Source organism: Ranitomeya imitator, chromosome 6 (assembly GCF_032444005.1).
Source record: "Ranitomeya imitator isolate aRanImi1 chromosome 6, aRanImi1.pri, whole genome shotgun sequence".
In the NCBI taxonomy this organism is placed as follows: Eukaryota; Metazoa; Chordata; class Amphibia; order Anura; family Dendrobatidae; genus Ranitomeya; species Ranitomeya imitator.
The window spans coordinates 317,533,652-317,542,852 of record NC_091287.1 but is presented as its reverse complement, the minus strand read 5'-3'; positions in this window follow the sequence as shown (position 1 = coordinate 317,542,852).

Below are 9,201 nucleotides of genomic sequence, written 5' to 3'. Positions count from 1 at the left end.
TATACTGCCTCTGTACAAATCCCTAGTTAGACCGCACATGGAGTACTGTGTCCAGTTTTGGGCACCAGTGCTCAGGAAGGATATAATGGAACTAGAGAGAGTACAAAGGAGGGCAACAAAATTAATAAAGGGGATGGGAGAACTACAATACCCAAATAGATTAGCGAAATTAGGATTATTTAGTCTAGAAAAAAGATGACTGAGGGGCGATCTAATAACCATGTATAAGTATATAAGGGGACAATACAAATATCTCGCTGAAGATCTGTTTATACCAAGGAAGGTGACGGGCACAAGGGGGCATTCTTTGCGTCTGGAGGATAGAAGGTTCTTCCACCAACATAGAAGAGGATTCTTTACTGTTAGGGCGGTGAGAATCTGGAATTGCTTGCCTGAGGAGGTGGTGATGGCGAACTCAGTCGAGGGGTTCAAGAGAGGCCTGGATGTCTTCCTGGAGCAGAACAATATTGTATCATACAATTATTAGGTTCTGTAGAAGGACGTAGATCTGGGGATTTATTATGATCTATGATCATCATCTTTCCCCCATCTCACGCGACCCCCCCAACGAACCTATCCATTACAGTAAATAGCTGCCCACTCTCCCCAGTCCCACAAGCTCGCTGCCTCGGGGTAATCCTTGACGCTGATCTCTCCTTCAAACCACATAGCCAAGCCCTTTCCACTTCCTGCCGACTTCAACTCAAAAATATTTCACGAATCCGTTCATTCCTCAACCATGAATCTGCAAAAACCCTAGTCCATGCCCTCATCATCTCTCGCCTTGACTACTGCAACCTCCTGCTCTGTGGCCTCCCCTCAAACACTCACACCCCTCCAATCTATTCTAAACTCTGCTGCCCGACTAATCCACCTGTCCCCCCGCTATTCCCTGGCCTCTCCCCTCTGTCAATCCCTTCACTGGCTCCCCATTGCCCAGAGACTCCAGTACAAGACCCTAACCATGACGTACAAAACCATCCACAACCTGTCTCCTCCATACATCTGTGACCTCGTCTCCTGGTACTTACCTACCCGCAACCTCCGATCCTCACAAGATCTCCTACTCTACTCCCCTCTTATCTCCTCTTCCCACAATCGTATACAAGATTTCTCTCGCGTATCACCCCTACTCTGGAACCCTCTACCACAACACATCAGACTCTCGCCTCCCATCGAAACCTTCAAAAAGAACCTGAAGACCCACCTCTTCAGACAAGCCTACAACCTGCAGTTACCCCCGATCGACCAAACCGCTGCATGACCATCTCTACCCTTACCTACTGTATTCTCACCCATCCCTTGTAGATTGTGAGCCTTCGCGGGCAGGGTCCTCATTCCTCCTGTACCAGTTATGACTTGTATTGTTTAAGATTATTGTACTTGTTTTCATTATGTATACCCCTCCTCACATGTAAAGCGCCATGGAACAAATGGCGCTATAACAATAAATAATAATAATACCGTATATACTCGAGTATAAGCCGAGATTTTCAGCCCAAATTTTAGGGCTGAAAGTGCCCCCCTCGGCTTATACTCGAGTCACGGTAGCGGTGGGGTCGGCAGGTGAGGGGCTGAGGGCGCTGGGGTATACTTACCTAGTCCCAGCGATCCTCGCGCTGTCCCTGCCGTCCCACGGGCTTCGGCGCTGCAGCTTCTTCCTCTCTTCAGCGGTCACGTGGGACCGCTCATTACAGAAATGAATAAGCGGCTCCACCTCCCATAGGGGCGGAGCCGCTTATTCATTTCTCTAATCAGCGGTGCCGGTGACCGCTGATAGAGAAAGAAGCTGCAGCGCCGAAGACAGGAGGGGACAGCGCGAGAATCGCCAGGACTAGGTGAGTATGTTATATTCACCTGTCCTCGTTCCAGCCGCCGAGCGTCGCTCCATCTTCCCGGCCGGCGCCACAATCTTCCCGGCGTCTGCGCTCTGACTGATCAGGCAGAGGGCGCGATGACGCATATAGTGTGCGCGGCGCCCTCTGCCTGATCAGTCAGAGCAGAGACGCCGGGAAGATGGAGGCGCCGGAACGAGACGCTGGGAGCTGCAATCACGGGAGGTGAGTATGTGTTTTTTTTTTTCTATTGCAGCAGTAGCAGCGGCAGCACAGATTAATGTGGAGCATCTATGGGGCACAGTGAACGGTGCAGAGCACCGTATAAGGCACAGCTAGGGGGCACAATGAACGGTGCAGAGCACCGTATAAGGCACAGCTAGGGGGCACAATGAACGGTGCAGAGCACCGTATAAGGCACAGCTAGGGGGCACAATGAACGGTGCAGAGCACCGTATAAGGCACAGCTAGGGGGCACAGTGAACGGTGCAGAGCACCGTATATGGCACAGCTAGGGGGCACAGTGAACGGTGCAGAGCACCGTATATGGCACAGCTAGGGGGCACAATGAACGGTGCAGAGCACCGTATAAGGCACAGCTAGGGGGCACAATGAACGGTGCAGAGCACCGTATAAGGCACAGCTAGGGGGCACAATGAACGGTGCAGAGCACCGTATAAGGCACAGCTAGGGGGCACAATGAACGGTGCAGAGCACCGTATAAGGCACAGCTAGGGGGCACAGTGAACGGTGCGGAGCACCGTATATGGCACAGCTATGGGGCACAGTGAACGGTGCAGAGCACTGTATATGGCACAGCTAGGGGGCACAGTGAACGGTGCAGAGCACTATATGGGGCACAGCTATGGGGAAATATGAATGGTGTAGAGCACTATATGGCACAGCTATGGGGAAATAATGATCTATTTTTATTTTTGAAATTCACCGGTAAATGCTGCATTTCCACCCTAGGCTTATACTCGAGTCAATAAGTTTTCCCAGTTTTTTGTGGCAAAATTAGGGGGGTCGGCTTATACTCGGGTCGGCTTATACTCGAGTATATACGGTAATAATAATAGGCTGAACTGGATGGACAAATGTCTTTTTTCGGCCTTACTATGTTACTATTTTACCTGCGTTTTTACACCTGCGGATTCCAATAAAGGAATAGGTGTAAAACGCTGCCGAATCCACAAAAAGAATTGACATGCTGCGGAAAATAAACCGCAGCGTTTCTGCGCAAAATTTTCTGCAGCATGTGCACAGCGGATTTGGTTCTCCATAGGTTTACATGGTACTGTACAACGTGTGGAAAACTGCTGCGGGGATCCGCAGAGCCAAATCTGCAACATGTGCATATACCCTTAAAGTTGACAGTTATTGATGAATGACTTCTTTACCTCTTACTTCAGCTGATCAGGCTATTGTCTGCTATCTTTGAAAGACAGGGATGCAGGATCATTGAACAATCAATGTTTGCTAATATGTCGATTACCCATTGTACCAGGCCATGTAGCTTGTTGACCTGCAGGACAGTGAAGGACAAACTATGATGATTAGCTATCAAACAAGGAGTTTAATCCCATCCCACCTTCCCTGTGGATGTTGGCCTGAACCACAGATGAGGGTACAAAAAGGGCATTATATCCTAATGCAGACTCTCTACAAAAACACAGCCAGGACACCATCACTCCACAAAGAAGACTCTACAGCAGGGGTGTCAAACTGCATTTCTCGAGGGCTGCAAACAGGTCATGTTTTCAGGATTTCCTTGTACTGCACAGGTGATAATTTAATCACCTACACACATAATGATTGCAGCACCTTGTGCAATGCTAAGGAAATCTTGAAAACACGCATGGTTTGCGGCCCTCGAGGAATGCAGTTTGACAACCGTGCTCTACAGAACACTAGCCAAGGCACCATCAAGGGGAACACAGATCTGACATTCTACAGGATGCCGGCTTAAGGGACCTCGGCTGAATATAGATCTGCTACTTTGACCATCACTGAACCCATGGAGAACTTATGGAGATGTTTTGGGAAGCCAAGATGGGGGCCCACCGGTCACCTGGTCCCATGGAGATGTTCAGAAAGGCCAGGTTGGGACACTTCAGTCACCTGGCCCCATGGACAGGTTAAGATAACCCAGGTTGTGGCCACATGCCTCACTGGACTGTCGGCTTCCTAAGCCTATCATTATCTCCTCAGTGGGTTCCCATCAAAAGTGGGGTGCCACAAGTGGGGGTAGTCAGCCCTGGAAGTCCCAAAGTCGCAGCTGATCTAATCCCGGGCTGGGAGTAGGCGGAAGAGACTATAATTTTTCACCATATAGAGCATTTCGCTGAAACTGTTCTATATGTTCATGTCTGTTTGGTGGTTCAATAAAGTAAAGGGCTTTAAATAAAGTAATAAAGCCCTCACTTAAGTTTGTCTGACTAGTCTTCTAGCCACAGGAAATAAGTGCGTGCATTCAGTGGGATGAGCCCTGGTTCATGCGGTGTCGAGGAAGCAAATGAGAGCACCCACTAACCCTTTTATCTCCACAGGTTGCTAAAGCAACATTTTAGGAATGCCGCTCCTTCTACAAGCTTCACGATTTCTATACTTCCCGCAACCTTTCCTTCCTGGCCCTCACTGAGACCTGGCTGACGCCAGATGACACGGCCTCCCCTGCTGGACTGAGTTACGGTGGCCTCCAATTTAATCACACTTCTCTCCCTGGCATTTCCTTCTTTCTAAAAACTGTTCCTTCAACCCTATCCAACCCCCACCCTCCCTTCTTTCGAGGTTCACTCTGTCCGTATCTACTCTCCCTCTAATCTACAAATGACTGTCACATACCGACCACCGGCCTCAGCCACTGCCTTCATTGACCAATTCTCCACCTGGCTTCTTCACTTTCTGCTGACATCCCCCACCATCATCATGGGTGACTTTAATATCCGTACTGTTGTGAATTCTGTTGTCGTACTCCCTCCTGTGGTCGTGAATGGTACTTCGGCGAGTTCTGTCATTGGGCTCCCTCTGGTGGCTATGAGTGAAGCTGCTGCTTCTGAGGTTCCTTACACAGGTGACGTGGTTTATCCTTTGGTTGGCTGCTCTATTTAACTCCTCTCAGATCGTTACTCCATGCCAGCTGTCAATGTTTTTGCATTCGTTCAGTTCGCTCCTGGATCTCTCTGGTGACCTGCCTTCTCCTGCAGAAGCTAAGTTCATTATAGTCTTATTTTGTTCTCTGTTTTCTTGTCCAGCTGGTTTTCATGATTTTGTCTTGCTAGCTGGAAGCTCTGGGATGCAGAGTGGTCCCTTCGCACCGTGAGTCAGTGCGGAGGTCTTTTTTGCACACTCTGCGTGGTCTTTTGTAGGTTTTTGTGCTGATCGCAAAGTTACCTTTCCTATCCTCTGTCTATTTAGAAAGTCTGGCCTCCCTTTTGCTGAAACCTGTTTCATTTCTGCGTTTGTGATTTTCATCTTTACTCACAGTCAATATATGTGGGGGGCTTCCTTTACCTTTGGGGAATTTCTCTGAGGCAAGGTAGGCTTTATTTTCTATCTCTAGGGCTAGATAGTTCTTAGGCTGTGACGAGGCGCCTAGGTCTGGTCAGGAGTGCTCCACGGCTATTTCTAGTGTGTGCGATAGGATTAGGGCTTGCGGTCAGCAGAGCTCCCACATTCCAGAGCTCGTCCTGTATGAGGTTTAACTATCAGGTCATTCCGGGTGCTCCTAACCACCAGGTCATAACACCGTACCGACTCCCGCCAGCCAGCAGCCTCCAAACTGCTCCCTTACCTCATCCTTTGAACTTACTCAGGGGTCCTCCACCCACACAGACAGACATACACTAGACAACATCTTCACCCACCTCTGTTCCCTATCTAATCTCACAACCTCTCCCTTCCCCCTATCTGACCATTTACTCACGTTCTCATCCTTGTCCTCCTCACCCGCCCATGTCCAGCCACTAGCACAACCCCGCAGAAACCTCGTTCACCTAGACATTCACAGACTCTCTTCTACCTCTGTCCTCCTATCTTCACTCCATGACACGGACAGCACCACTGCTTTCTATAACGCCACCGTCACATCAGTCTTAGACTCAGTTGCTCCTCTCATGCATGGCAAAGTGCGATGAATCAATAGGCAACCGTGGCACAATAATCTTACCAAAAAACTTCAACAAGCATCCAGGGTCACAGAGAGGCGTTGGAAGGAAACATGCCGGCCAGACGACTTCACTGCTTTCAAACAAGCAACACTTGCCTTCAAATTAGCCCTCACCTCTGCTAAACAGACCTATTTAACAAACCTTGTATCTTCATTATCCTACAACCCAAAACTGTTAAGCATATTCAACTCTCTCCTCCGTCCACCACTGCCACCTCCCCTCATCTATTCCGAGGACTTTGCCACCTACTTCAAAAACAAGATCGACCAAACAAGGAAAACCATTACTGTTCCACCACCCAAACCACTCCATATAACAGACCTCTGCCCTTCCCTAATAACCTCCCTCTCCAACATCACTGAAGGAGAGCTTACTCATCTACTTTCCAAATCACACCTCACAACTGTGCACCTGACCCCATCCCTTCCCACCTGCTCCCCAACCTCACTAACATACTCATTCCAGCCCTAACCCACCTCTTCAACTTATCGCTATCTTCCCCTCTGCCTCCAAACATGCCACCAACACACTCATCCTCACAAAACAAAGCTTGACCCAATTGCTATGCCCAGCTATCGCCCCATATCACTGCTCCCTTTTGCTTCAAAATTCCTAGAGCATCGTATCCATGCTCAACTTTCCTCCCATCTCTCTAGACAACCTCCAATCTGGCTTCCGCCCTCACCAATCTATCGAAACTGCCCTGACCAAAATTACTAATGACTTACTCACAGCAAAAGCCAACAGACAGTTCTCCATCCTCCTCCTTTTCGACCTGTCTACTCCCTTTGACACAGTCAACCACTGCCTACTGCTGGATTCTTTCTTCCCTTGGCATCAAAGACCTTGCCCTATTCCGGATTGCCTCATACCTTACCGACCGCACATTTAGCGTTTCCCACTCTCACACTACCTCCTCATCCCCCCTCTCTGTTAGTGTCCCTCAAGGCTGTCCTGGGGCCCCTACTTTTTTTCCCCATCTATACCCTTGGCCTAGGACAAATCAAAGTCCTATGGCTTCCAGTACCACCTGTATGCGGACGACACCCAGATCTACCGCTCTGGCCCAGATGTCACCTCCCTGCTGTCCAGAATCCTGGAGTGTCTATCAGCCATGTCCTCCTTCACCTTTCGCTTCCTAAAACTCAATTTAGATAGAACCGAACTCATCATCATTCCTCCACCTCGCGTGTCTCCCCGACCCAATCTATCTATTTATGGTAACAGGCATCACGCTCTCTCCCGCACCTGTAATCTGCTGCCTCGGAGTAACTCTTGATTCTGTCCTGTCCTTCAAACCGCACGTCCAAAGTCTTGCCACCTCCTGTCGCCTCCAACTAAAAAATATTGCCAGAATCTGTCCCTTCCTTAGTCCTCAATCTACTAAAACTCTTGTGCATGTCCTCATCATTAGTGATGAGCAAGCGTACTCGTTGCTCGGGTGACCTCCGAGTATTTGTTAGTGTTCGGAGATTTAGTTTTCATCACGGCAGCTGAATAATTTACAGCTATTAGCCAGGCTGAGTACATGTGGCGGTTGCCTGGTTGCTAGGGTATCCCCACATGTAATCAAGCTGGCTAATAGATGTAAATCATGCTGCTGAGGCGATGAAGACTTAATCTCCAAGCAGTCATAAATACTCGGAGACCACCTGAGCGTGCTCGGGAAAACCCGAGTGACGAGTACACTCGCTCATCACTACTCCATCTCAGGCCTCGACTACTGCAATACCCTCCTCTGTGGCCTCCCCGCTAACTCTCTTGCACCACTCCAGTCCGTCCTCAACTCTGCTGCTCACATAATCCACCTCTCCTCGCTACTCCCATTTCTCCCCTCTGCAGATCCCTCCACTGGCTCCCGATTCCCCAACGAATCCAGTTCAAACTACTAACACTGACACACTGATCTACAAAGCCATCCACAAACAGTCCCCTCCCTATATCTCTGAAATAATCTCCCAATATCTTCCCTCACGCAATCTTCGATCATCCCAAGACCTCCTACTCTCCACCACACTTATTCGTTCCTCACACAACCGCCTCCAAGATTTCTCCTGAATATCCCTCTTCCTCTGGAATTCCATGCCTCAACACGTCCGATTATCCGCCACCCTCGGATCCTTCAGACGGAACCTGAAAACCCATCTCTTCAGGAAAGCCTACAGCCTGCAATAACCATTCTGCTGCCTCACCACCAGCCGAGCTGCCGCTTCACCACCACCAGAGCTGCTGCATCCCCGACCTTCTGTCTCCTCATTATCCCATAGAATGTAAGTTCGCAAGGACAGGTTCCTCACCCCTCTGTACCAGTCTGTCATTGTAAATTTGTTTACTGTAAACGATATCTATAACTCTGTATGTAACCCCTTTCTCATGTACAGCACAATGGAATTAATGGTGCTATATAAATAATAGTGGAAAACAAAATTTAAATTTGCACTTTTTCATCCCAATGTTATAAAAGCTTTTGTGAAACACCTGTAGGTCCAGAATGATCACTGACATCCTCGATCATTTCATCGAGGGGTGTAGTTTAAAAAAAAAGATCATTGTTTGGGGCACTTCTGCTGTTTCCACTTGGATAGGGCACTTGAAATGCTACATAGCATTTGCAATTACCGTATATACTCGAGTATAAGCCGACCCCCCCTAATTTTTCCACAAAAAAGTGGGAAAACTTAATGACTCGAGTATAAGCCTAGGGTGGAAAATGCAGCAGCTACTGGTATATTTCAAAAATAAAAATAGATACTAATAAAAGTAAAATTAATTGAGACATCAGTAGGTTAAGTGTTTTTGAATATTCATATTGAATCAGGAGCCCCATATAATACATACTGTAGTAACATAGTTTTTAAGGTTGAAGGAAGACTATAAGTCCATCTAGTTCAACCCATAGCCTAACCTAACATGCCCTAACATGTTGATCCAGAGGAAGGCAAAAAAAAAACCATGTGGCAAAGAGTAGGCTCCACATTGGGGAAAAAAATTCCTTCCCGACTCCACGTACGGCAATCAGACTAGTTCCCTGGATCAACACCCTAACAAGGAATCTTGTGTATCAAACCTGTAACATTATAATTTTCAAGAAAGGTATCCAGTAACCTCTTAAATTTAAGTAATGAATCACTCATTACAACATCATACGGCAGAGAGTTCCATAGTCTCACTGCTCTTTCCGTAAAGAATATGTGTCT